The sequence below is a fragment of the Festucalex cinctus genome, chromosome 5 (genome assembly GCF_051991245.1).
Source record: "Festucalex cinctus isolate MCC-2025b chromosome 5, RoL_Fcin_1.0, whole genome shotgun sequence".
Taxonomy (NCBI): domain Eukaryota; kingdom Metazoa; phylum Chordata; class Actinopteri; order Syngnathiformes; family Syngnathidae; genus Festucalex; species Festucalex cinctus.
This window is the reverse complement of record NC_135415.1, coordinates 3,709,082-3,736,960: the sequence shown is the minus strand read 5'-3', so window position 1 is coordinate 3,736,960 and position 27,879 is coordinate 3,709,082. Positions and strand designations below refer to the sequence as shown.

The 27,879-nt window shown below is 39.2% G+C and overlaps 1 protein-coding gene and 1 long non-coding RNA gene across 2 annotated transcripts in view; one reads left to right on the top strand and one right to left on the bottom strand.

Moving 5' to 3' along the window:
• The window catches only part of LOC144018918 (Golgi phosphoprotein 3-like), a 67,923-nt gene that overhangs the window by 8,699 nt on the left and 31,345 nt on the right, over positions 1-27,879 (top strand). The window lies entirely within an intron of this gene.
• On the bottom strand, positions 960-2,652 carry LOC144018920 (uncharacterized). The gene is made up of 3 exons (XR_013283552.1): positions 2,165-2,652; positions 1,215-1,458; positions 960-1,114 (listed from the first exon to the last, which is right to left on the bottom strand). It is a non-coding gene; the product is annotated as an uncharacterized LOC144018920 (long non-coding RNA).

Sequence of the window (27,879 nt, the reverse complement as noted above, 5' to 3'; positions counted from 1 at the left end):
TGTAGTTTGTATAACTTGTATATTGTTGTTGTGTGTTAATTTGTACATTTTGAATAACTAAAAAAAATACTATTTCCTTTGGCGTCAACATGCAGTGTTCATTCGACACCTAACCTAACACTATTTTACATGACCAGAAATGTAAAACATCAAAAGCCTGGAGAATTATTATAAATGCTTGCAATGACAATGAATTCTTCATTGGCCAATGAATGTAAGGTACAGTACATGAAAATGAATGAATAAAATAAAGTAAAATAAAAGTACATGAAATGAACATATTAACTAAAAAAAAAAAAAAATGCTGTTAGAATATAATGAGCTACATGAATTGCAGTTGTTCCAGAATTTTACCAATACGCTGTGCATTTCAAAATATGGAAAATAGACATACAGGTTTGGGCCAAAAGTAGTGTTACAGAGCAGGTATGTGTTGTACACAGCTAAAATATCTGATTAACTCAATACCATGATGTTTTTTTTTTTGTGTGTGTGTGTGCTGAAATTGCCCCCCATTAACATTGCAACATTCCTCAAACTCTCCCGAACACAGTATGATCTGTAACACTACTTTTCGCCTACTCTATGATGTTATTGGGGCAAAATTAAGGAAGGCTTGTCCATTGATTGTGTGAACAGACTGCAGTAAAAATGAAGTCACTTCAATGTTTGCTGGTTTTATTAAGTTTTACATGCTCCTTGACTGCACAAGTACATGTTATGGAGTGAGGGCATGTTCCCACCAACGATGATATCATATTCTTCAAAGGCTTGCTGAGGAAAGTGAGGGAGGAGTCACTCCATGGCTTCAGACACCTGGTCAGCAGGTCCTGTGTAAAACAAGTGGTGCTTGTACATGTGACCATTCCGTATTGCTTCACACAAAAGGTTAATGTAGTGTGCAATGCCGTCCATATGTAAATGACATACCAAGACGTCGGCTGACTTCAGTTTGTTGCAGCTCAGATATGCTAGGTGGAGATACTGGTGGTACAACACCGAAGCCTTCTGGGGTCCTGCATTCAAGTGTCCTCATTCGGGGCATTCCAATTTGGCTGCTGAGGAAAGTGAGGGAGGAGTCACTCCATGGCTTCAGACACCTGGTCAGCAGGTCCTGTGTAAAACAAGTGGTGCTTGTACATGTGACCATTCCGTATTGCTTCACACAAAAAGTTAATGTAGTGTGCAATGCCGTCCATATGTAAATGACATACCAAGACGTCGGCTGACTTCAGTTTGTTGCAGCTCAGATATGGTAGGTGGAGATACTGGTGGTACAACACCGAAGCCTTCTGGGGTCCTCCATTCAAGTGTCCTCATTCGGGGCATTCCAATTTGGCTGCTGACTCTCCCCTTGATATTTTTTTTTCTTGCAGGTCGGTGATGTATTTAAACGGTGCATGAATGCTTGTATACATCAGAATATGGTTCTGGAACCCCTCAAGTTTGGCTGTTGATCTAGTGTGACACAAACAAAAACAAAATTATAAAATAAAATAGAATAATTGATGATACTACTATATGTCACCAACTTTCCAACAAAGCCCCCAAAATAGAGGTAAGATCTTTAGTTTTTGGGCCCAAAACATTGTATTAGCTAGATAAAAGTAACTTGACTGCATACTGCATAGAATATGCAAAGGCTGCTTGCTTGTCGAATTTCCGTGGAAAACGTGGCAGCCTGTAAATTCTTGTGCACCCAATTACACAATGGACCAGTACACACTTGAGTGAGAGAGTTCAGACTCTAGCAGTGCTTACGGTACAGCCAGCATTTAAGTCCAGAAAGTTATTCCCTGCCGAAAATTAATTTCGAGAACACTATTTTCACCAACCACAACGAAAATAATTTTCAACTCCTCCACTAATACAGTATGCTTTAGATTCTCCATTGAAGTTATGGGCAAATATACCTCCGAAATCACAGTTACATTACATTACACAATAACTTGCGCATTTACTCTAAATATAACGTGCCAGCGGGAATCTTTTTTTTTTTTTTTTCAAAGCAAGTAGCTACATAACGAAATCGTTCGAGTGGTGCGGAGTTGCTAATCAACAGCTACAGTGATCGTAAAACAAAGGTACGAACATCGTATTAATTAGGTGGTGTATACTTTTTCTCTCGCTCTCAAAACGTAAACACAAATGTACTCTTACTTACCGGTCAAGTAGAAAGCAGTCGAAGGCACCGGCACGTCCCAAACCTAGTCTGTTCCTCATTTCTCTCCATCTGGCAAATGCGGCTACAATATAAACTCTTGTTTTGTCGCGCTGAAATAAAATAAATTCCCAAAGTAAGTGTGATGCTTGATAATGCTCTCTTCGGGGACCGGAAACTCTTCTTCTTCGTGGACATGCGGTCGCCATACAAACCGGAAGTGCGTTCCAAAAACGCGTTAAGAAATGGAGCGCTGAAATTTGTCTTTGACGGCACCCGTAGCAGAAAGATGGCGGCGAAACATGGCGGACACTAGAAGCCGCGGCCCGGACATGTAAGATAATTTGCGATTTCTAGACTAACCGTTATATTTAAAAAAAAGTACGTTTATGCGATACAACATATCTTTTTACATACTACTAACACAAACAATTTTTTTTTTTTTTCGAATGATTTATTGTTTCACCACTAGATGCCACTGTATAATACTGAGTGTACCTTTAACAATCACCAAAACCCATTGAGCTTGACACACTCATCACACCTGGCAAAAAATAAAATAAAATCCATATGTTTATCATGCCATTTTCAAAGAAATTCTGCTTCCAATGTGCCAGTACCCCAATGTGCAAGTTCCCCAACGTGCAAGTACCCCAACGTGGCCCGGGCTGCGAGGGCCCTTTATAGCTGCTCGCAGCTCTAGTTATTCTTCTTCTCCGTAAACGATCACATTTTTGAGGGCCTAAACATTTACGAAAACTCACCAAACTTTGCAGTCTCTTCGGGCCCGGCGAAAAATTTGATATTATGTAGTTGTCATAACAAATGCGACTCTATAGCGCCCCCTAGCGTAGAAAAATAAAAACCATTCCCGGCCCGTTTGACCTAGAGCTACGAAAATTGTCAGGCACATGTAGCACCCTGAGACGCACAAAAAAGTCAATGGAAGCCATTTCCTGAAATGTACAGGAAGTGAGCTATGAATTTTTTAATGTCTAATTTTGGCCTATTTTGGCACATTCACTGTGGTCATGCTTTTTCCCCCTTTGCAAACATTTTTCATCCAATTGACTTCAAACTTGGCATTTATCATCTCAAGACCTGAGAGAACAACTGGGCAAAAAATCTTGCCTTTTCGAAATACTATATGACGGGGGCGGGGCATCAAATATTGCCTTTAAAATTTCATTTGTCCAGAAAGAGCAAATGCTTAATAACTCCCATGTTCAAGCTCCAAAAAATCTCAAACTTCTCAGGCAACGTAATAGTCACGGCCTGAAAACATCTATATGATAAAATTCAGTTATACATATAGCGCCACCTAGTGGTAACAATAAATGTCATACTTTACGTTTTTAGCTACTGCGCTGAGCTCGTTGAAGGGATCCAGTTGAAAATTGGTCAGAAAAGCCTTAAGATGTTGATCATGCCCCACACCGAATATTGTAACTTTTCGCCAAAGGGCGTGGCCGCTACGGTGCCGCAAATTCTGAAGATTTTTCGTGACAATAAAAGCAGCATTAACTTGACCGAGATGATCCTATCTTCTCAAAATTTCACACATTTGATGAGAGTCCAGCCTTAAAGACATCTACGAACTTCTATTTCATCTTATGATAGCGCCATCTAGTGGCAATTTTTTTTCTTACGAATTTTCTTCTGCGTTTTTCTCCAAACACGTTAACTGGACCTACCTCATAATTGTTCAGATGAGGGTTTCGGCCTTCATGATGTCACAACACGAAGTTTGTGAGTTTTCGCGAATCGCTGTGGCCGTGGCTAAGCACTGTTCGCCAAGAAAACAACGCCAGTTTTGAGGGTCTAAACATGCGCAGAAACTCATGAAACTTGGCACACACATCTGGCCTGGTAAAATGAACAATATTTTATTGTTGAGTGTGCTATTTTTACAAAAATGACTCAATAGCGCCCCCTAGGAATATTTAATGAAGCAGCACCGGTTGTACGTTTAAGCAAGATCTACGAAAATTTTTAGGTGCATGAGGGAGCCAAAGACCTACAAAAAAGTCTCTTGGACCCATATGCTAAAATGAACAGGAAGTGAGCTACGAATTTTTGAATGTCCCATTTTTGACGATTTTTGCACATTTACAGGGGCCATACTTTTGCCCACTTCTCCTACACGTTTCACCCGACTGACTTCAGACTTGACCTGGACCATGTCAAGACCTGAGCCAACGACAGGCGGAAAAATCTTGACTTTTCGGAATACTATATGATGAGGGCGGGGCATCAAAATTTGTGTTTCGCAATGAAAAAGGATATGCTTAATAACTCCCCGGTACATGCTCCAAAAAAATCCCAAACTTGACATGTATGTTTATCGTCAAGGCCTGAAGGTATCTCTATGACAACATTCAGTTATATATGCAGCGCCACCTAGCCCTTGAGGCATGAAAAAAAATACCCCACATACGGTATTTTTACAAAAATTGTAAACTCATTCTCAGTGTGATAACTAAGTCATTTATGAATATTCTTTTACTTTCCACCACTCAAAATGTTCACTGGCATCAGACCGATCCAAACATATATTTTTTATTTAGTTTTATTTATTTTTGATAGTCTCTATGGACGTTAAAAAAAGTATCGTGAATGAAGGATATGCTTAATAACTCCCTGGTACATGCTTAAAAAAAATCCCAAACTTGACATGCATATTTATAGTCAAGGCCTGAAGGTATCTCTATGACAAAATTCTGTTATAAATACAGCGCCACCTAGTCCTTGAGGCATAAAAAAAGAAAAGAAAAAACACTTACGGTATTTTGTACAAAATTTGTGAACTTATTGTAAGTATTATTACTAAGTCATTTATGAATATTCTTTTACTTTCCACTACTCAAGATGTTCACTGGTATCAGACCGATCCAAACATATGTACTTTTTTATTTTGTTTTATTTATTTTTGATAGCCTCTATGGACAATAAAAGCAACATCGTGCAATGAGTACGAGTGATGATGGGTATATATACTTTTGCAAAAAATACCAATCAGGTCAACTCATTCCCAAAAAATAAAAAAAGACGCAGATTTTTGCAGATCTTAACAATCACCAAAACCCATTGAGCTTGACACACACATCACACCTGGCAAAAAAAATCCACATTTAAAGGTTTATCATGCCATGTTAAAAGAAATTTTACTCCAAATGTACCAGTACCCCAATGTGCAAGTACCCCAACGTGCAAGTACCCCAACGTGGCCCGGGCTGCGAGGGCCCTTTATAGCTGCTTGCAGCTCTAGTTATTATTAGGGCCCGAGCAGCGACCGCTGCGAGGTCCCTATTGTTTTTGTAAAAATTATTATTATTAGGGCCCGAGCAGCGACCGCTGCGAGGTCCCTATTGTTTTTGTAAAAATTATTAGGGCCCGAGCAGCGACCGCTGCGAGGTCCCTATTGTTTTTGTAAAAATTATTATTATTAGGGCCCGAGCAGCGACCACTGCGAGGTCCCTATTGTTTTTGTAAAAATTATTATTATTATTATTATTATTATTAGGGCCCGAGCAGCGACCGCTGCGAGGTCCCTATTGTTTTTGTAAAAATTATTATTATTATTAGGGCCCGAGCAGCGACCGCTGCGAGGTCCCTATTGTTTTTCGTTCGAATTATTATTATTATTAGGGCCCGAGCAGAGACCGCTGCGAGGTCCCTATTGTTTTTGTAAAAATTATTATTATTATTATTATTATTATTATTATTAGGGCCCGAGCAGCGACCGCTGCGAGGTCCCTATTGTTTTTCGTTCGAATTCTTCTTCTTCTTCTTCTTCTTCTTCTTCTTCTTCTTCTTCTCCGTAAACGATCGCATTTTTGAGTACCTAAACATTCACGAAAACTCACCAAACTTTGCACACTCCTCAGGCCCGGCGAAAAATTTGATATTATGAAGTCGTCATAACAACGCGACTCTATAGCGCCCCCTAGCGTAGAAAAATAAAAACCAAGCCTGGCACGTTTGAGCTAGAGCAACGAAAATTGGCAGGCACGTGTAGCACCCCGAGACGCACAAAAAAGTCTATTGGGACCATGTAGCTAAAATGTACAGGAAATGAGCTATGAATTTTTTTATGTCCAATTTTGGCCTATTTTGGCACATTCACTGTGGTCATGCTTTTTCCCCCTCTGCAAACATTTTTCATCCAATTCACATCAAACTTGGCATTTATCATCTCAAGACCTGAGAGAACAACTGGGCAAAAAGTCTTGCCTTTTCGAAATACTATATGATGGGGGCGGGTCATCAAATATTGTCTTTAAAATTTCATTTGTCCAGAAAGAGCAAATGCTTAATAACTCCCATGTTCAAGCTCCAAAAAATCTCAAACTTCTCAGGCAACGTAATAGTCACGGCCTGAAAACATCTATATGATAAAATTCAGTTATACATATAGCGCCACCTAGTGGTGACAATAAATGTCATACTTTACGTTTTTAGCTACTGCGCTGAGCTCGTTGAAGGGATCCAGTTGAAAGTTGGTCAGAAAAGCCTTAAGATGTTGATCATGCCCAACACCGAATATTGTAACTTTTCGCCAAAGGGCGTGGCCGCTACGGTGCCGCAAAGTCTGAAGATTTTTCGTGACAATAAAAGCTGCATGAACTTGACCGAGATGATCCTATCTTCTCAAAATTTCACACATTTGATGAGAGTCCAGCCCTAAAGACATCTACGAACTTATATTTCATCTTACTGATAGCGCCACCTAGTGGCAATTTTTTTTCTTACGAATTTTCTTGTACATTTTTTCTCCAAACACGTTAACTGGACCAACCTCATATTTGCTCAGATGAGGGTTTCGGCCTTCATGATGTCACAACACGAAATTTGTGAGTTTTCGCGAATCGCTGTGGGCGTGGCTAAGCACTGTTCGCCAAGAAAACAACGCCAGTTTTGAGGGTCTAAACATGCGTAGAAACTCATGAAACTTGGCACACACATCTGGCCTGGTAAAATGAACAATATTTTATTGTTGATTGTGCTATTTTTACAAAAATGACTCAATAGCGCCCCCTAGAAATTTTTAACGAAGCAGCCCCGATTGTACGTTTAAGCAAGATCTACGAAAATTTTTACGTGTATGAGGGAGCCAAAGACCTACAAAAAAGTCTCTTGGACCCATATGCTAAAATGAACAGGAAGTGAGCTACGAATTTTTGAATTTCCCATTTTTTACGATTTTTGCACATTTTCAGAGGGCATACTTTTGCCCACTTCTCCTACACGTTTTATCCGACTGACTTATGACTTGACCTGGACCATGCCAAGACCTGAGCCAACAACAGACGGAAAAATCTTGACTTTTGGAAATACTATATGATGAGGGCGGGGCATCAAAATTTGTGTTTCGCACTGAATAAGGATATGCTTAATAACTCCCCGATACATGCTCCAAAAAATCCCAAACTTGACATGTATGTTTATCGTCAAGGCCTGAAGCTATCTCTATGACAACATTCAGTTATATATGCAGCGCCACCTAGCCCTTGAGGCATAAAAAAAAAATACCCCACATACGGTATTTTGTACAAAAAATGTAAACTCATTCTAAGTGTGATAACGAAGTCATTTATGAATATTCTTTTAGTTTCCACCACTCAAAATGTTCACTGGCATCAGACTTATCCAAACATATATATATTTTTATTTATTTTTGATAGCCTCTATGGACATTAAAAGCAGTATCGTGAATGAAGGCTATGCTTAATAACTCCCAGGTACATGCTCCAAAAAATCCCATACTTGAAATGTATATTTATAGTCAAGGCCTAAAGGTATCTCTATGACAAAATTCAGTTATAAATACAGCGCCACCTAGTCCTTGAGGCATAAAAAAAAAAAATGCCTCACTTACGGTATTTTTGCAAAAATTGTAAACTCATTGTAAGTGTGATAACTAAGTCATTGATGAATATTCTTTTACTTTCCACCACTCAATATGTTCACTGGCATCAGACTAATCCAAACATACGTATTTTTTATTTAGTTTTATTTTTTTTTTTGATCGCCTCTATGGACAATAAAAGCAACATTGTGCAATGAGTACGAGCGATGATGCGTGTATATTTACTTTTACGAAAAATACCAATCAGGGCAACTCATTGCCTAAAAATAGAAAAAAGACGCTGATTTTTGCAGATCTTAACAATCACCAAAACCCATTGAGCTTGACACACTCATCACACCTGGCAAAAAAAAAAAAAAAATCCACATGTTTATCATGCCATTTTCAAAGAAATTCTGCTTCCAATGTGCCAGTACCCCAACGTGCAAGTACCCCAACGTGGCCCGGGCTGCGAGGGCCCTTTATAGCTGCTCGCAGCTCTAGTTCTTCTTCTTCTTCTTCTTCTTCTTCTTCTTCTTCTTCTTCTCCGTAAACGATCGCGATTTTGGGTACCTAAACATTTACGAAAACTCACCAAACTTTGCACACTCCTCAGGCCCGGCGAAAAATTTGATATTATGAAGTCGTCATAACAACGTGACTCTATAGCGCCCCCTAGCATAGAAAAATATAAACCAAGCCCAGCATGTTTGAGCTAGAGCAACGAAAATTGGCAGGCACGTGTAGCACCCCGAGACGCACAAAAAAGTCTATTGGGACCATGTAGCTAAAATGTACAGGAAGTGAGCTATGAATTTTTTAATGTCCAATTTTGGCCTATTTTGGCACATTCACTGTGGTCATGCTTTTTCCCCCTTTGCAAACATTTTTCATCCAATTGACTTCAAACTTCGCATTTATCATCTCAAGACCTGAGAGAACAGCTGGGCAAAACATCTTGCCTTTTCGAAATACTATATGACGGGGGCGGAGCATCAAATATTGCCTTTAAAATTTCATTTGTCCAGAAAGAGCAAATGCGTAATAACTCCCATGTTCAAGTTCCAAAAAATCTCAAACTTCTCAGGCAACGTAATAGTCACGGCCTGAAAACATCTATATGACAAAATTCAGTTATACATATAGCGCCACCTAGTGGTTACAATAAATGTCATACTTTACGTTTTTAGCTACTGTGCTGAGCTCGTTGAAGGGATCCAGTTGAAAATTGGTCAGAAAAGCCTTAAGATATTGATGATGCCCCACACCGAATATTGTAACTTTTCGCCAAAGGGCGTGGCCGCTACGGTGACGCAAAGTCTGAAGATTTTTCGTGACAATAAAAGCTGCATTAACTTGACCGAGATGATCCTATCTTCTCAAAATTTCACACATTTGATGAGAGTCCAGCCTTAAAGACATCTACGAACTTCTATTTCATCTTATGATAGCGCCATCTAGTGGCAATTTTTTTTCTTACGAATTTTCTTCTACGTTTTTCTCCAAACACGTTAACTGGACCTACCTCATAATTGTTCAGATGAGGGTTTCGGCCTTCATGATGTCACAACACGAAGTTTGTGAGTTTTCGCGAATCGCTGTGGCCGTGGCTAAGCACTGTTCGCCAAGAAAACAACGCCAGTTTTGAGGGTCTAAACATGCGCAGAAACTCATGAAACTTGGCACACACATCTGGCCTGGTAAAATGAACAATATTTTATTGTTGAGTGTGCTATTTTTACAAAAATGACTCAATAGCGCCCCCTAGGAATATTTAATGAAGCAGCACCGGTTGTACGTTTAAGCAAAATCTACGAAAATTTTTAGGTGCATGAGGGAGCCAAAGACCTACAAAAAAGTCTCTTGGACCCATATGCTAAAATGAACAGGAAGTGAGCTACGAATTTTTGAATGTCCCATTTTTGACGATTTTTGCACATTTACAGGGGCCATACTTTTGCCCACTTCTCCTACACGTTTCATCCGACTGACTTCAGACTTGACCTGGACCATGTCAAGACCTGAGCCAACGACAGGCGGAAAAATCTTGACTTTTCGGAATACTATATGATGAGGGCGGGGCATCAAAATTTGTGTTTCGCAATGAAAAAGGATATGCTTAATAACTCCCCGGTACATGCTCCAAAAAATCCCAAACTTGACATGTATGTTTATCGTCAAGGCCTGAAGGTATCTCTATGACAACATTCAGTTATATATGCAGCGCCACCTAGCCCTTGAGGCATAAAAAAAAATACCCCACATACGGTATTTTTACAAAAATTGTAAACTCATTCTCAGTGTGATAACTAAGTCATTTATGAATATTCTTTTACTTTCCACCACTCAAAATGTTCACTGGCATCAGACCGATCCAAACATATATTTTTTATTTAGTTTTATTTATTTTTGATAGTCTCTATGGACGTTAAAAAAAGTATCGTGAATGAAGGATATGCTTAATAACTCCCTGGTACATGCTTAAAAAAAATCCCAAACTTGACATGCATATTTATAGTCAAGGCCTGAAGGTATCTCTATGACAAAATTCTGTTATAAATACAGCGCCACCTAGTCCTTGAGGCATAAAAAAAGAAAAGAAAAAACACTTACGGTATTTTGTACAAAATTTGTGAACTTATTGTAAGTATTATTACTAAGTCATTTATGAATATTCTTTTACTTTCCACTACTCAAGATGTTCACTGGCATCAGACTTATCCAAACATATATATATTTTTATTTATTTTTGATAGCCTCTATGGACATTAAAAGCAGTATCGTGAATGAAGGCTATGCTTAATAACTCCCAGGTACATGCTCCAAAAAATCCCATACTTGAAATGTATATTTATAGTCAAGGCCTAAAGGTATCTCTATGACAAAATTCAGTTATAAATACAGCGCCACCTAGTCCTTGAGGCATAAAAAAAAAAAATGCCTCACTTACGGTATTTTTGCAAAAATTGTAAACTCATTGTAAGTGTGATAACTAAGTCATTGATGAATATTCTTTTACTTTCCACCACTCAATATGTTCACTGGCATCAGACCAATCCAAACATACGTATTTTTTATTTAGTTTTTTTTTTTTTTTTGATCGCCTCTATGGACAATAAAAGCAACATTGTGCAATGAGTACGAGCGATGATGCGTGTATATATACTTTTACGAAAAATACCAATCAGGGCAACTCATTGCCTAAAAATAGAAAAAAAGACGCTGATTTTTGCAGATCTTAACAATCACCAAAACCCATTGAGCTTGACACACTCATCACACCTGGCAAAAAAAAATAAAAAATCCACATGTTTATCATGCCATTTTCAAAGAAATTCTGCTTCCAATGTGCCAGTACCCCAACGTGCAAGTACCCCAACGTGGCCCGGGCTGCGAGGGCCCTTTATAGCTGCTCGCAGCTCTAGTTATTCTTCTTCTTCTTCTTCTTCTTCTTCTTCTTCTCCGTAAACGATCGCGATTTTGGGTACCTAAACATTTACGAAAACTCACCAAACTTTGCACACTCCTCAGGCCCGGCGAAAAATTTGATATTATGAAGTCGTCATAACAACGTGACTCTATAGCGCCCCCTAGCATAGAAAAATATAAACCAAGCCCAGCATGTTTGAGCTAGAGCAACGAAAATTGGCAGGCACGTGTAGCACCCCGAGACGCACAAAAAAGTCTATTGGGACCATGTAGCTAAAATGTACAGGAAGTGAGCTATGAATTTTTTAATGTCCAATTTTGGCCTATTTTGGCACATTCACTGTGGTCATGCTTTTTCCCCCTTTGCAAACATTTTTCATCCAATTGACTTCAAACTTCGCATTTATCATCTCAAGACCTGAGAGAACAGCTGGGCAAAACATCTTGCCTTTTCGAAATACTATATGACGGGGGCGGAGCATCAAATATTGCCTTTAAAATTTCATTTGTCCAGAAAGAGCAAATGCGTAATAACTCCCATGTTCAAGTTCCAAAAAATCTCAAACTTCTCAGGCAACGTAATAGTCACGGCCTGAAAACATCTATATGACAAAATTCAGTTATACATATAGCGCCACCTAGTGGTTACAATAAATGTCATACTTTACGTTTTTAGCTACTGTGCTGAGCTCGTTGAAGGGATCCAGTTGAAAATTGGTCAGAAAAGCCTTAAGATATTGATGATGCCCCACACCGAATATTGTAACTTTTCGCCAAAGGGCGTGGCCGCTACGGTGACGCAAAGTCTGAAGATTTTTCGTGACAATAAAAGCTGCATTAACTTGACCGAGATGATCCTATCTTCTCAAAATTTCACACATTTGATGAGAGTCCAGCCTTAAAGACATCTACGAACTTCTATTTCATCTTATGATAGCGCCATCTAGTGGCAATTTTTTTTCTTACGAATTTTCTTCTACGTTTTTCTCCAAACACGTTAACTGGACCAACCTCATATTTGCTCAGATGAGGGTTTCGGCCTTCATGATGTCACAACACGAAATTTGTGAGTTTTCGCGAATCGCTGTGGGCGTGGCTAAGCACTGTTCGCCAAGAAAACAACGCCAGTTTTGAGGGTCTAAACATGCGCAGAAACTCATGAAACTTGGCACACACATCTGGCCTGGTAAAATGAACAATATTTTATTGTTGATTGTGCTATTTTTACAAAAATGACTCAATAGCGCCCCCTAGAAATTTTTAACGAAGCAGCCCCGATTGTACGTTTAAGCAAGATCTACGAAAATTTTTACGTGTATGAGGGAGCCAAAGACCTACAAAAAAGTCTCTTGGACCCATATGCTAAAATGAACAGGAAGTGAGCTACGAATTTTTGAATTTCCCATTTTTTACGATTTTTGCACATTTTCAGAGGGCATACTTTTGCCCACTTCTCCTACACGTTTTATCCGACTGACTTATGACTTGACCTGGACCATGCCAAGACCTGAGCCAACAACAGACGGAAAAATCTTGACTTTTGGAAATACTATATGATGAGGGCGGGGCATCAAAATTTGTGTTTCGCACTGAAAAAGGATATGCTTAATAACTCCCCGATACATGCTCCAAAAAATCCCAAACTTGACATGTATGTTTATCGTCAAGGCCTGAAGCTATCTCTATGACAACATTCAGTTATATATGCAGCGCCACCTAGCCCTTGAGGCATAAAAAAAAATACCCCACATACGGTATTTTGTACAAAAAATGTAAACTCATTCTAAGTGTGATAACGAAGTCATTTATGAATATTCTTTTAGTTTCCACCACTCAAAATGTTCACTGGCATCAGACTTATCCAAACATATATATATTTTTATTTATTTTTGATAGCCTCTATGGACATTAAAAGCAGTATCGTGAATGAAGGCTATGCTTAATAACTCCCAGGTACATGCTCCAAAAAATCCCATACTTGAAATGTATATTTATAGTCAAGGCCTAAAGGTATCTCTATGACAAAATTCAGTTATAAATACAGCGCCACCTAGTCCTTGAGGCATAAAAAAAAAAAATGCCTCACTTACGGTATTTTTGCAAAAATTGTAAACTCATTGTAAGTGTGATAACTAAGTCATTGATGAATATTCTTTTACTTTCCACCACTCAATATGTTCACTGGCATCAGACCAATCCAAACATACGTATTTTTTATTTAGTTTTTTTTTTTTTTTTGATCGCCTCTATGGACAATAAAAGCAACATTGTGCAATGAGTACGAGCGATGATGCGTGTATATATACTTTTACGAAAAATACCAATCAGGGCAACTCATTGCCTAAAAATAGAAAAAAGACGCTGATTTTTGCAGATCTTAACAATCACCAAAACCCATTGAGCTTGACACACTCATCACACCTGGCAAAAAAAAAAAAAAAATCCACATGTTTATCATGCCATTTTCAAAGAAATTCTGCTTCCAATGTGCCAGTACCCCAACGTGCAAGTACCCCAACGTGGCCCGGGCTGCGAGGGCCCTTTATAGCTGCTCGCAGCTCTAGTTATTCTTCTTCTTCTTCTTCTTCTTCTTCTTCTTCTCCGTAAACGATCGCGATTTTGGGTACCTAAACATTTACGAAAACTCACCAAACTTTGCACACTCCTCAGGCCCGGCGAAAAATTTGATATTATGAAGTCGTCATAACAACGTGACTCTATAGCGCCCCCTAGCATAGAAAAATATAAACCAAGCCCAGCATGTTTGAGCTAGAGCAACGAAAATTGGCAGGCACGTGTAGCACCCCGAGACGCACAAAAAAGTCTATTGGGACCATGTAGCTAAAATGTACAGGAAGTGAGCTATGAATTTTTTAATGTCCAATTTTGGCCTATTTTGGCACATTCACTGTGGTCATGCTTTTTCCCCCTTTGCAAACATTTTTCATCCAATTGACTTCAAACTTCGCATTTATCATCTCAAGACCTGAGAGAACAGCTGGGCAAAACATCTTGCCTTTTCGAAATACTATATGACGGGGGCGGAGCATCAAATATTGCCTTTAAAATTTCATTTGTCCAGAAAGAGCAAATGCGTAATAACTCCCATGTTCAAGCTCCAAAAAATCTCAAACTTCTCAGGCAACGTAATAGTCACGGCCTGAAAACATCTATATGACAAAATTCAGTTATACATATAGCGCCACCTAGTGGTTACAATAAATGTCATACTTTACGTTTTTAGCTACTGTGCTGAGCTCGTTGAAGGGATCCAGTTGAAAATTGGTCAGAAAAGCCTTAAGATATTGATGATGCCCCACACCGAATATTGTAACTTTTCGCCAAAGGGCGTGGCCGCTACGGTGACGCAAAGTCTGAAGATTTTTCGTGACAATAAAAGCTGCATTAACTTGACCGAGATGATCCTATCTTCTCAAAATTTCACACATTTGATGAGAGTCCAGCCTTAAAGACATCTACGAACTTCTATTTCATCTTATGATAGCGCCATCTAGTGGCAATTTTTTTTCTTACGAATTTTCTTCTACGTTTTTCTCCAAACACGTTAACTGGACCAACCTCATATTTGCTCAGATGAGGGTTTCGGCCTTCATGATGTCACAACACGAAATTTGTGAGTTTTCGCGAATCGCTGTGGGCGTGGCTAAGCACTGTTCGCCAAGAAAACAACGCCAGTTTTGAGGGTCTAAACATGCGCAGAAACTCATGAAACTTGGCACACACATCTGGCCTGGTAAAATGAACAATATTTTATTGTTGATTGTGCTATTTTTACAAAAATGACTCAATAGCGCCCCCTAGAAATTTTTAACGAAGCAGCCCCGATTGTACGTTTAAGCAAGATCTACGAAAATTTTTACGTGTATGAGGGAGCCAAAGACCTACAAAAAAGTCTCTTGGACCCATATGCTAAAATGAACAGGAAGTGAGCTACGAATTTTTGAATTTCCCATTTTTTACGATTTTTGCACATTTTCAGAGGGCATACTTTTGCCCACTTCTCCTACACGTTTTATCCGACTGACTTATGACTTGACCTGGACCATGCCAAGACCTGAGCCAACAACAGACGGAAAAATCTTGACTTTTGGAAATACTATATGATGAGGGCGGGGCATCAAAATTTGTGTTTCGCACTGAAAAAGGATATGCTTAATAACTCCCCGATACATGCTCCAAAAAATCCCAAACTTGACATGTATGTTTATCGTCAAGGCCTGAAGCTATCTCTATGACAACATTCAGTTATATATGCAGCGCCACCTAGCCCTTGAGGCATAAAAAAAAATACCCCACATACGGTATTTTGTACAAAAAATGTAAACTCATTCTAAGTGTGATAACGAAGTCATTTATGAATATTCTTTTAGTTTCCACCACTCAAAATGTTCACTGGCATCAGACTTATCCAAACATATATATATTTTTATTTATTTTTGATAGCCTCTATGGACATTAAAAGCAGTATCGTGAATGAAGGCTATGCTTAATAACTCCCAGGTACATGCTCCAAAAAATCCCATACTTGAAATGTATATTTATAGTCAAGGCCTAAAGGTATCTCTATGACAAAATTCAGTTATAAATACAGCGCCACCTAGTCCTTGAGGCATAAAAAAAAAAAATGCCTCACTTACGGTATTTTTGCAAAAATTGTAAACTCATTGTAAGTGTGATAACTAAGTCATTGATGAATATTCTTTTACTTTCCACCACTCAATATGTTCACTGGCATCAGACCAATCCAAACATACGTATTTTTTATTTAGTTTTTTTTTTTTTTTTGATCGCCTCTATGGACAATAAAAGCAACATTGTGCAATGAGTACGAGCGATGATGCGTGTATATATACTTTTACGAAAAATACCAATCAGGGCAACTCATTGCCTAAAAATAGAAAAAAGACGCTGATTTTTGCAGATCTTAACAATCACCAAAACCCATTGAGCTTGACACACTCATCACACCTGGCAAAAAAAAAAAAAAAATCCACATGTTTATCATGCCATTTTCAAAGAAATTCTGCTTCCAATGTGCCAGTACCCCAACGTGCAAGTACCCCAACGTGGCCCGGGCTGCGAGGGCCCTTTATAGCTGCTCGCAGCTCTAGTTAGGGCCCGAGCAGCGACCGCTGCGAGGTCCCTATTGTTTTTGTAAAAATTATTATTAGGGCCCGAACAGCGACCGCTGCGAGGTCCCTATTGTTTTTGTAAAAATTATTATTATTAGGGCCCGAGCAGCGACCGCTGCGAGGTCCCTATTGTTTTTGTAAAAATTATTATTAGGGCCCGAGCAGCGACCGCTGCGAGGTCCCTCTTGTTTTTGTAAGAATTATTATTATTATTCTTCTTCTTCTTCTCCGTAAACGATCGCATTTTTGAGGGCCTAAACATTTACGAAAACTCACCAAACTTTGCAGTCTCTTCGGGCCCGGCGAAAAATTTGATATTATGTAGTTGTCATAACAACGCGACTCTATAGCGCCACCTAGCGTAGAAAAATAAAAACCAATCCCGGTCCGTTTGAGCTAGAGCTACGAAAAATGGCAGGCACGTGTAGCACTACGAGACGCACAAAAAAGTCAGTGGAAGCCATTTCCTAAAATGTACAGGAAGTGAGCTATGAATTTTTTAATGTCCAATTTTGGCCTATTTTGGCACATTCACTGTGGTCATGCTTTTTCCCCCTATGCAAACATTTTTCATCCCATTGACTTTAAACTTGGCATTTATCATCTCAAGACTTAAGAGAAAAACTAGGCAAAAAATCTTGCGTTTTCGAAATACTATATGACGGGGGCGGGGCATCAAATATTGCCTTTAAAATTTCATTTGTCCAGAAAGAGCAAATGCTGAATAACTCCCATGTACAAGCTCCAAAAAATCTCAAACTTCTCAGGCAACGTAATAGTCACGGCCTGAAAACACCTATATGAAAAAATTCAGTTATACATATAGCGCCACCTAGTGGTTACAATAAATGTCATACTTTACGTTTTTAGCTACTGTGCTGAGCTCGTTGAAGGGATCCAGTTGAAAATTGGTCAGAAAAGCCTTAAGATGTTGATGATGCCCCACACCGAATATTGTAACTTTTCGCCAAAGGGCGTGGCCGCTACGGTGACGCAAAGTCTGAAGATTTTTCGTGACAATAAAAGCTGCATGAACTTGACCGAGATGATCCTATCTTCTCAAAATTTCACACATTTGATGAGAGTCCAGCCCTAAAGACATCTACGAACTTATATTTCATCTAACTGATAGCGCCACCTAGTGGCAATTTTTTTTCTTACGAATTTTCTTGTACATTTTTCTCCAAACACGTTAACTGGACCAACCTCATATTTGCTCAGATGGGGGTTTCGGCCTTCATGATGTCACAACACGAAGTTTGTGAGTTTTCGCGAATCGCTGTGGGCGTGGCTAAGCACTGTTCACCAAGAAAACAACGCTAGTTTTGATGGTCTAAACATGCGCAGAAACTCATGAAACTTGGCACACACATCTGGCCTGGCAAAATGAGCAATATTTTATCATGTATTGTCCTATTTTTACAAAAATGACTCAATAGCGCCCCCTAGAAATTTTTAACGAAGCAGCCCCGATTGTACGTTTAAGCAAGATCTACGAAAATTTTTAGGTGTATGAGGGAGTCCATGACCTACAAAAAAGTCTCTTGGACCCATGTGCTAAAATGAACAGGAAGTGAGCTATGAATTTTTGAATGTCCCATTTTTGACGATTTTTGCACATTTTCAGGGGGCATACTTTTGCCCACTTCTCCTACACATTTCATCCGACTGACTTTAGACTTGACCTGGACCATGTCAAGACCTGAGCCAACTACAGGCAGAAAAATCTTGACTTTTGGAAATACTATATGATGAGCGCGGGGCATCGAAATTTGTGTTTCGCACTGAAAAAGGATATGCTTAATAACACCCCGATACATGCTCCAAAAAATCCCAAACTTGACATGTATGTTTATCGTCAAGGCCTGAAGGTATCTCTATGACAACATTCAGTTATATATGCAGCGCCACCTCGCCCTTGAGGCAAAACAAAAAAATACCCCACATACGGTATTTTGTACAAAAAATGTAAACTCATTCTAAGTGTGATAACTAAGTCATTTATGAATATTCTTTTACTTTCCACCACTCAAAATGTTCACTGGCATTAGACTTATCCAAACATGTACTTTTTTATTTATTTTTGATAGCCTCTAATGGACATTAAAAGCAATATCGTGAATGAAGGATATGCTTAATAACTCCACGGTACATGCTCCAAAAAAATCCCACACTTGACATGTATGTTTAGAGTCAAGGCTTGAAGATATCCCTATGACAACATTCCATTATATATACAGCGCCACCTAGCCCTAGAGGCATAAAAAAAAATACACCAACTTAACGGTATTTTTACAAAAAAAAAAAAAATCCACATGTCAAGGTTTATCATGCCATTTTCAAAGAAATTCTGCTTCCAATGTGCCTTACCTAAACTTGCCAGTACCCCAACGTGCCAGTACCCCAACGTGCAAGTACCCCAACGTGCAAGTACCCCAACGTGGCCCGGGCTGCGAGGGCCCTTTATAGCTGCTCGCAGCTCTAGTTATTATTATTATTATTCTTCTTCTTCTTCTTCTTCTTTATTCTCCGCAAACGATCGCGATTTTGTGTACCTAAACATTCACGAAAACTCACCGAACTTTGCAGACTCCTCAGGCCCGGCGAAAAATTTGATATTATTAAGTCGTCATAACAATGCGACTCGATAGCGCCCCCTAGCGTAGAAAAATAAAAACCAAGCCCGGCACGTTTGAGCTAGAGCAAGAAAAATTGGCAGGCACGTGTAGCACCCCGAGACGCACAAAAAAGTCTATTGGGACCATGTAGCTAAAATGTACAGGAAGTGAGCTATGAATTTTTTTATGTCCAATTTTGGCCTATTTTGGCACATTCACTGTGGTCATGCTTTTTCCCCCTTTGCAAACATTTTTCATCCAATTGACTTCAAACTTGGCATTTATCATCTCAAGACCTGAGAGAACAACTGGGCAAAACATCTTGCTTTTTTGAAATACTATATGACGGGGGCGGGGCATCAAATATTGCCTTTAAAATTTCATTTGTCCAGAAAGAGCAAATGCTTAATAACTCCCATGTTCAAGCTCCAAAAAATCTCAAACTTCTCAGGCAACGTAATAGTCACGGCCTGAAAACATCTATATGATAAAATTCAGTTATACATATAGCGCCACCTAGTGGTAACAATAAATGTCATACTTTACGTTTTTAGCTACTGTGCTGAGCTCGTTGAAGGGATCCATTTGAAAATTGGTCAGAAAAGCCTTAAGATGTTGATCATGCCCCACACCGAATATTGTAACTTTTCGCCAAAGGGCGTGGCCGCTACGGTGACGCAAAGTCTGAAGATCTTTCGTGAAAATAAAAGCTGCATTAACTTGACCGAGATGATCCTATCTTCTCAAAATTTCACACATTTGATGAGAGTCCAGCCCTAAAGACATCTACTGACTTATATTTCATCTAACTGATAGCGCCACCTAGTGGCAATTTTTTTTATTACGAATTTTCTTCTACGTTTTTCTCCAAACACGTTAACTGGACCTACCTCATATTTGCTCAGATGAGGGTTTCGGCCTTCATGATGTCACAACACGAAGTTTGTGAGTTTTCGCGAATTGCTGTGGGTGTGGCTAAGCGCTGTTCGCCAAGAAAACAACGCCAGTTTTGAGGGTCTAAACATGCACAGAAACTCCTGAAACTTGGCACACACATCTGGCCTGGTAAAATGAGCAATATTTTATTGTTGATTGTGCTATTTTTACAAAAATGACTCAATAGCGCCCCCTCGAACTTTTTAACGAAGCAGCCCCGGTTGTACGTTTAAGCAAGAACGACGAATATTTTTAGGTGTATGAGGGAGCCAAAGACCTACAAAAAAGTCTCTTGGACCCTTATGCTAAAATGAACAGGAAGTGAGCTACGAATTTTTGAATGTCCCATTTTTGACAATTTTTGCACATTCACAGGGGGCAGACTTTTGCCCACTTCTCCTACACGTTTCATCTGACTGAGTTAAGACTTGACCTGGACCATGTCAAGACCTGAGCCAACGACAGGGGGGGAAATCTTGACCTTTCGAAATACTATATGATGAAGGCGGGGCATCAAAATTTGTGTTTCGCAATGAAAAAGGATATGCTTGATAACTCCCCGGTACATGCTCCAAAAAATCCCAAAATTGACATGTATGTTTATCGTCAAGGCCTGAAGTTATCTCTATGACAACATTCAGTTATATATGCAGCGCCACCTAGCCCTTGAGGCATGAAAAAAAAATACCCCACATACGGTATTTTGTACAAAAAATGTACACTCATTCTAAGTGTGATAACGAAGTCATTTATGAATATTCTTTTAGTTTCCACCACTCAAAATGTTCACTGGCATCAGACTTATCCAAACATATATATATTTTTATTTATTTTTGATAGCCTCTATGGACATTAAAAGCAATATCGTGAATGAAGGATATGCTTAATAACTCCACGGTACATGCTCCAAAAAAAATCCCACACTTGACATGTATGCTTATAATCAAGGCCTGAAGGTATCTCTATGACAACATTCAGTTATAAATACAGCGCCACCTAGCCGTTGAGGCTTATATAAAAAAATTTAAAAAATACCCCACATACGGTATTTTGTACAAAAAATGTACACTCATTCTAAGTGTGATAACTAAGTCATTTATGAATATTCTTTTAGTTTCCACCACTCAAATTGTTCACTGGCTTCACACCGATCCAAACGTATGTACGTTTCCATTTTGTTTTATTCATTTTTGATTGCCCCTTTGGACAATAAAAGTAAACATTGTGCAATGAGTACAACGAGCGATGATGTGTATATACACTTTTACAAAAAAATACCAATCAGGGCAACTCATTGCCTAAAAATAAATAAGGACGCTGATTTTTGCAGGTCTTAACAATCACCAAAATCCGTTGAGCTTGACAGACACTGGCAAAAAAAATATTCTACATGTAAACGTTTATTATGCCATTTTCAAAGAAATTTTGCTTCCAATATGCCAGTACCCCAACGTGCCAGTACCCCAACGTGCAAGTACCCCAACGTGCAAGGACCCCAACGTGGCCCGGGCTGCGAGGGCCCTTTATAGCTGCTCGCAGCTCTAGTTATTCTTCTTCTTCTTCTTCTTCTTCTTCTTCTTCTCCGTAAACGATCGCGATTTTGGGTACCTAAACATTTACGAAAACTCACCAAACTTTGCACACTCCTCAGGCCCGGCGAAAAATTTGATATTATGAAGTCGTCATAACAACGTGACTCTATAGCGCCCCCTAGCATAGAAAAATATAAACCAAGCCCAGCATGTTTGAGCTAGAGCAACGAAAATTGGCAGGCACGTGTAGCACCCCGAGACGCACAAAAAAGTCTATTGGGACCATGTAGCTAAAATGTACAGGAAGTGAGCTATGAATTTTTTAATGTCCAATTTTGGCCTATTTTGGCACATTCACTGTGGTCATGCTTTTTCCCCCTTTGCAAACATTTTTCATCCAATTGACTTCAAACTTCGCATTTATCATCTCAAGACCTGAGAGAACAGCTGGGCAAAACATCTTGCCTTTTCGAAATACTATATGACGGGGGCGGAGCATCAAATATTGCCTTTAAAATTTCATTTGTCCAGAAAGAGCAAATGCGTAATAACTCCCATGTTCAAGCTCCAAAAAATCTCAAACTTCTCAGGCAACGTAATAGTCACGGCCTGAAAACATCTATATGACAAAATTCAGTTATACATATAGCGCCACCTAGTGGTTACAATAAATGTCATACTTTACGTTTTTAGCTACTGTGCTGAGCTCGTTGAAGGGATCCAGTTGAAAATTGGTCAGAAAAGCCTTAAGATATTGATGATGCCCCACACCGAATATTGTAACTTTTCGCCAAAGGGCGTGGCCGCTACGGTGACGCAAAGTCTGAAGATTTTTCGTGACAATAAAAGCTGCATTAACTTGACCGAGATGATCCTATCTTCTCAAAATTTCACACATTTGATGAGAGTCCAGCCCTAAAGACATCTACTAACTTACATTTCATCTAACTGATAGCGCCACCTAGTGGCAATTTTTTTTCTTACGAATTTTCTTCTATATTTTTCTCCAAACACGTAAACTGGACCTACCTCATATTTGCTCAGATGAGGGTTTCGGCCTTCATGATGTCACAACACGAAGTTTGTGAGTTTTCGCGAATTGCTGTGGGTGTGGCTAAGCGCTGTTCGCCAAGAAAACAACGCCAGTTTTGAGGGTCTAAACATGCACAGAAACTCCTGAAACTTGGCACACACATCTGGCCTGGTAAAATGAGCAATATTTTATTGTTGATTGTGCTATTTTTACAAAAATGACTCAATAGCGCCCCCTAGAAATTTTTAACGAAGCAGCCCCGGTTGTACGTTTAAGCAAGAACGACGAATATTTTTAGGTGTATGAGGGAGCCCAAGACCTACAAAAAAGTCTCTTGTACCCATATGCTAAAATGAACAGGAAGTGAGCTACGAATTTTTGAATGTCCCATTTTTATGATTTTTGCACATTCACAGGGGGCAGACATTTGCCCACTTCTCCTACATGTTTCATCCGACTGAGTTAAGACTTGGCCTGGACCATGTCAAGACCTGAGCCAACGACAGGGGGAAAAATTTTGACTTTTCGAAATACTATATGATGAGGGCGGGGCATCAAAATTTGTGTTTCGCAATGAAAAAGGATATGCTTGATAACTCCCCGGTACATGCTCCAAAAAATCCCAAACTTGACATGTATGTTTATCGCCAAGGCCTGAAGGTATCTCTATGACAACATTCAGTTATATATGCAGCGCCACCTAGCCCTTGAGGAATAAAAAAAAATATACCCCACATACGGTATTTTGTACAAAAAATGTAAACTCATTCTAAGTGTGATAACTAAGTCATTTATGAATATTCTTTTAGTTTCCACCACTCAAAATGTTCACTGGCATCAGACTTATACAAACATATATATATTTTTATTTATTTTTGACAGCCTCAATGGACATTAAAAGCAATATCGTGAATGAAGGTTATGCTTAATAACTCCACGGTACATGCTCAAAAAAAAATCGCACACTTGACATGTATGCTTATAATCAAGGCCTGAAGGTATCTGTATGACAACATTCAGTTATAAATACAGCGCCACCTAGCCCTTGAGGCTTATATAAAAAAAATAAAAAAAATACCCCACATACGGTATTTTGTACAAAAAATGTACACTCATTCTAAGTTTGATAACTAAGTCATTTATGAATATTCTTTTAGTTTCCACCACTCAAATTGTTCACTGGCTTCACACCGATCCAAACGTATGTACGTTTCCATTTTGTTTTAGTCATTTTTGATTGCTCCTTTGGACAATAAAAGTAACATTGTGCAATGAGTACAACGAGCGATGATGTGTATATACACTTTTACAAAAAATACCAATCAGGGCAACTCATTGCCTAAAAATAAAAAAGTACGCTGATTTTTGCAGGTCTTAACAATCACCAAAACCCGTTGAGCTTGACACACACTGGCAAAAAAATATTCTACATGTAAACGTTTATTATGCCATTTTCAAAGAAATTTTGCTTCCAATATGCCAGTACCCCAACGTGCAAGTACCCCAACGTGCAAGGACCCCAACGTGGCCCGGGCTGCGAGGGCCCTTTATAGCTGCTCGCAGCTCTAGTTAGGGCCCGAGCAGCGACCGCTGCGAGGTCCCTATTGTTTTTGTACAAATTATTATTATTATTATTATTATTATTATTATTAGGGCCCGAGCAGCGACCGCTGCGAGGTCCCTATTGTTTTTGTAAAAATTATTATTATTATTATTATTATTATTATTATTATTCTTTATTCTCCGCAAACAATCGCGATTTTGGGTACCTAAATATTCACGAAAACTCACCGAACTTTGCACACTCCTCAGGTCCGGCGAAAAATTTGATATTATGAAGTCGTTATAACAACGCGACTCTATAGCGCCCCCTAGCATAGAAAAATAAAAACCAAGCCCGGCACGTTTGAGCTAGAGCAACGAAAATTGGCAGGCACGTGTAGCACCCCGAGACGCACAAAAAAAGTCTATTGGGACCATGTAGCTAAAATGTACAGGAAGTGAGCTATGAATTTTTTTATGTCCAATTTTGGCCTATTTTGGCACATTCACTGTGGTCATGCTTTTTCCCCCTATGCAAACATTTTTCATCCCATTGACTTCAAACTTGGCATTTATCATCTCAAGACCTAAGAGAACAGCTGGGCAAAAAGTCTTGCCTTTTCGAAATACTATATGACGGGGGCGGGGCATCAAATATTGCCTTTAAAATTTCATTTGTCCAGAAAGAGCAAATGCTTAATAACTCCCATGTTCAAGCTCCAAAAAATCTCAAACTTCTCAGGCAACGTAATAGTCACGGCCTGAAAACATCTATATGATAAAATTCAGTTATACATATAGCGCCACCTAGTGGTTACAATAAATGTCATACTTTACGTTTTTAGCTACTGTGCTGAGCTTGTTGAAGGGATCCATTTGAAAATTGGTCAGAAAAGCCTTAAGATGTTGATCATGCCCCACACCGAATATTGTAACTTTTCGCCAAAGGGCGTGGCCGCTACGGTGACGCAAAGTCTGAAGATTTTTCGTGAAAATAAAAGCTGCATTAACTTGACCGAGATGATCCTATCTTCTCAAAATTTCACACATTTGATGAGAGTCCAGCCCTAAAGACATCTACTGACTTATATTTCATCTAACTGATAGCGCCACCTAGTGGCAATTTTTTTTCTTACGAATTTTCTTCTACGTTTTTCTCCAAACACGTTAACTGGACCTACCTCATATTTGCTCAGATGAGGGTTTCGGCCTTCATGATGTCACAACACGAAGTTTGTGAGTTTTCGCGAATTGCTGTGGGTGTGGCTAAGCACTGTTCGCCAAGAAAACAACGGCAGTTTTGAGGGTCTAAACATGCACAGAAACTCATGAAACTTGGCACACACATCTGGCCTGGTAAAATGAGCCATATTTTATTGTTGATTGTGCTATTTTTACAAAAATGACTCAATAGCGCCCCCTAGAAGTTTTTAACGAAGCAGCCCCGGTTGTACGTTTAAGCAAGAACGACAAATATTTTTAGGTGTATGAGGGAGCCCAAGACCTACAAAAAAGTCTCTTGGACCCATATGCTAAAATGAACAGGAAGTGAGCTACGAATTTTTGAATGTCCCATTTTTGACGATTTTTGCACATTCACAGGGGGCAGACTTTTGCCCACTTCTCCTACACGTTTCATCTGACTGAGTTAAGACTTGACCTGGACCATGTCAAGACCTGAGCCAACGACAGGGGGAAAAATCTTGACCTTTCGAAATACTATATGATGAAGGCGGGGCATCAAAATTTGTGTTTCGCACTGAAAAAGGATATGCTTAATAACTCCCCGGTACATGCTCCAAAAAATCCCAAACTTGACATGTATGTTTATCGTCAAGGCCTGAAGCTATCTCTATGACAACATTCAGTTATATATGCAGCGCCACCTAGCCCTTGAGGCATAAAAAAAAAATACCCCACATACGGTATTTTGTACAAAAAATGTAAACTCATTCTAAGTGTGATAACTAAGTCATTTATGAATATTCTTTTAGTTTCCACCACTCAAAATGTTCACTGGCATCAGACTTATCCAAACATATATATATTTAGGGCCCGAGCAGCGACCGCTGCGAGGTCCCTATTGTTTTTCGTTCGAATTATTAGGGCCCGAGCAGCGACCGCTGCGAGGTCCCTATTGTTTTTGTAAAAATTATTATTATTATTATTATTATTTTTATTATTATTATTATTATTATTATTCTTTATTCTCCGCAAACGATCGCGATTTTGGGTACCTAAACATTCACGAAAACTCACCGAACTTTGCACACTCCTCAGGCCCGGCGAAAAATTTGATATTATTAAGCCGTCATAACAATGCGACTCGATAGCGCCCCCTAGCGTAGAAAAATAAAAACCAAGCCCGGCACATTTGAGCCAGAGCAACAAAAATTGGCAGGCACGTGTAGCACCCCGAGACGCACAAAAAAGTCTATTGGGACCATGTAGCTAAAATGTACAGGAAGTGAGCTATGAATTTTTTAATGTCCAATTTTGGCCTATTTTGGCACATTCACTGTGGTCATGCTTTTTCCCCCTTTGCAAACATTTTTCATCCAATTGACTTCAAACTTGGCATTTATCATCTCAAGACCTGAGAGAACAACTGGGCAAAACATCTTGCCTTTTTGAAATACTATATGACGGGGGCGGGGCATCAAATATTGCCTTTAAAATTTCATTTGTCCAGAAAGAGCAAATGCTTAATAACTCCCATGTTCAAGCTCCAAAAAATCTCAAACTTCTCAGGCAACGTAATAGTCACGGCCTGAAAACATCTATATGATAAAATTCAGTTATACATATAGCGTCACCTAGTGGTTACAATAAATGTCATACTTTACGTTTTTAGCTACTGTGCTGAGCTTGTTGAAGGGATCCATTTGAAAATTGGTCAGAAAAGCCTTAAGATGTTGATTATGCCCCACACCGAATATTGTAACTTTTCGCCAAAGGGCGTGGCCGCTACGGTGACGCAAAGTCTGAAGATTTTTCGTGAAAATAAAAGCTGCATTAACTTGACCGAGATGATCCTATCTTCTCAAAATTTCACACATTTGATGAGAGTCCAGCCCTAAAGACATCTATGAACTTATATTTCATCTAACTGATCGCGCCACCTAGTGGCAATTTTTTTTCTTACGAATTTTCTTCTACGTTTTTCTCCAAACACGTTAACTGGACCAACCTCATATTTGCTCAGATGAGGGTTTCGGCCTTCATGATGTCACAACACGAAGTTTGTGAGTTTTCGCGAATTGCTGTGGGTGTGGCTAAGTGCTGTTCGCCAAGAAAACAACGCCAGTTTTGAGGGTCTAAACATGCACAGAAACTCATGAAACTTGGCACACACATCTGGCCTGGTAAAATGAGCAATATTTTATTGTTGATTGTGCTATTTTTACAAAAATGACTCAATAGCGCCCCCTAGAAGTTTTTAACGAAGCAGCCCCGGTTGTACGTTTAAGCAAGAACGACGAATATTTTTAGGTGTATGAGGGAGCCCAAGATCTACAAAAAAGTCTAATGGACCCATATGCTAAAATGAACAGGAAGTGAGCTACGAATTTTTGAATGTCCCATTTTTGACAATTTTTTCACATTCACAGGGGGCAGACTTTTGCC